The sequence below is a fragment of the Acomys russatus genome, chromosome X (genome assembly GCF_903995435.1).
Source record: "Acomys russatus chromosome X, mAcoRus1.1, whole genome shotgun sequence".
In the NCBI taxonomy this organism is placed as follows: Eukaryota; Metazoa; Chordata; class Mammalia; order Rodentia; family Muridae; genus Acomys; species Acomys russatus.
The window spans coordinates 109,414,700-109,417,099 of record NC_067169.1 but is presented as its reverse complement, the minus strand read 5'-3'; the positions used below and the strand labels follow the sequence as shown (position 1 = coordinate 109,417,099).

Below are 2,400 nucleotides of genomic sequence, written 5' to 3'. Positions count from 1 at the left end.
TATGTCTTACTCAGTGTCTTCCTATTTTAGGGCCTCAGCATCTCATATACGGATTGCTTCACCACCCTCTTCTCTTCACTGCTTGTAATTTATCACTCCTCATCAAACATGCCTTCCTCACCCCACCTACCTCATCCAACGTAGACCTCTAACTCCCACTTGGAGTGTGTCTCCTGCTGTTTTATGCTTGGCTATATATTTTGCTTATCTGTTTTCCTTCGCTGTTCTTTGAGTGACTTGAAGCAGGAACCATAACTTTTTCTCCATTTAATTCCTAGCATCTTCCCCATCGCTTAACTGACATTTGACAAAATGTTTGAAGAATTAAAAGGAGACTGAAACATTGGGAAATTGCCAAGATATGAGCTCTTTCAGCCACTTCACTGGGAAAAAAATTAACCAGTAGTCCTTTTGTAAAAATTTAGGATGGTAATTTTATTTTATTTTTTAAAAATATGGAACTCTTCAGAAATTTGCTTGTCATCCTTGCGTAGGGGCCATACTAATCTCCTCTGTATCATTTCAATTTTAGTATATGTGCTGCTGAAGCAAACACTAACCAATAGTTCTTGATGTCAAGTAAATGATCAACTGGTTGACTAGGGTTTTTCACTTGCTCATATTTGTGTTACAGTGTAGAACCTGTTGCTTTAATCATAGCATACTAGAGACCTACATGAGTTCATTCAAGGAAGAGAAGCAACAAGAAATAGGAAGAGCCATTATTCCAGAATACAGCTTTTTCAGAAGGAACTTGGTGTCAATTGAGATCAACAAGAATTAATGATGTCAGATCATTATCAATGCATTCGACTTGGGGAGGAAAGAAGGGGAGACATACTAGTATGGAAATGATTATTTTTGACTTCCGGTAATTAAACTGTGTGGTGGTTTGAATGAGAGTGGTCTCCATAGGCTCATATATTTGTCTGATTGTTGTACAATTGAAGTGTTTGGGAAAGATTAGTGGGTGTGGCCTTGTATCAGTGGGGACAGGCTTTGAGTCACTGCTCTTTATCTCAAGCTTATGGATTAAGATGTGAATTGTCAGCTACTGTTCCAGTGTAATGCTCACCTGGTTACTGCCATGTTCCCCACCATGATGATCATGGGCTAACCCTCTGAAACTGCAATCAAGCCCACAATAAACTCCGTTATAAGCTGCTTTGCTTATGATGTTTCTTCACAGCAATAGAAAAGTAACTAAGACAACATATGAACATATGAACAATAAGACAAATTTTATACACATGAAATACCCAGTGGCCTACAGAAGAGAAGTCAAAGCCAAGTCAGTCTACATACATAAAACCTGCATCTCACTGAAGTACGGGACCTCACCTCATGGCCACAGATGTTTCCCGGATCGAATATTCCTTTAATGTACCTTAGATAAGCAGCTGTGGACCTAAACTTATAACCAGGAGAAGTACAATAACAGTATCATTCTGTAACTAAGAAGATCTCATTCAGGGCAAATAAATTTTCTCTGCCAATTTTCAACACCATTCAGTTCAGAATTCTACTATAGAGGTATGCAACCAACCTACTGAGAAATCTTTGCTTTGATTATTTCAGGATTTTGTTCAAAAACGTTGTTGAAAAGTTCAGCCTAGCAAGGTGCCGTGTCTACTACTGAAAAGTATGCTAACCTGGTGGATTTTCATGCATGTTGAATACCTTGATACTGGCTGATTTCTATTTTCTTGTCCTGCCTAAAGTGATGCAGAAGGCTGCCTTTCTCTTTGCATAACTCATTACTGTTCAATATTACCAACTTGGGCTAATATCAGGCAATTTTGTATTTTTGGATTTTGCAGAATCTATAGCCTCTAAATAGAACTGTAACACTGAATAGGGATAGGGCCTTTATGTAAAAGGTATGGGTGCTCTAAACTTTTCCCTGGCCTAGGGGCAGAACAGAGCCTAAGAGCCAGTTCAAATCAGGACTAACTGGAAATTAAGTTTCTAGTACATATGTAGGTCAAGCTAGACCTGTCCTGTATGATGCAATGACCACTAGCCACATACAGGCCAAATTGCAGCTTTTTCATTCAAGTCACTGGAAAAAAGTAGCCAACAGTTTCCAAGAAGACAAATTAACTGGGTAAGTGAGCGCTTGAAACTGGAAGTGAAATGTGCTTTAAGGGTAAAAATACTTACCAATTTTTGAAGAGTTAGTATGAAAGAAAGTAACTTATAGAGTTAACAATTTTATATTGATTTTATAATGCAGTGATAGCACTTTGGATAGACTGGGTTAAATAAAATATATCACTAAAATTAACTGTTGTAGCTGTTCCCTTTCATATTTACTTTGTTTTTTTCCATGCTGAGGATGGAACTCAGGGTCTAATGTGCTATAAGCCCCGGGCTCCATACCTTTTTGTTAAATAGGGC

At 38.1% G+C, this 2,400-nt stretch overlaps 1 non-coding gene across 1 annotated transcript; it reads right to left on the bottom strand.

Annotated features, from left to right (window-relative positions):
- Positions 1 to 449: 449 nt before the first annotated feature.
- On the bottom strand, positions 450 to 556 carry LOC127185969 (U6 spliceosomal RNA). The gene has a single exon (XR_007830235.1). It is a non-coding gene; the product is annotated as a U6 spliceosomal RNA (small nuclear RNA).
- Positions 557 to 2,400: the final 1,844 nt, after the last annotated feature.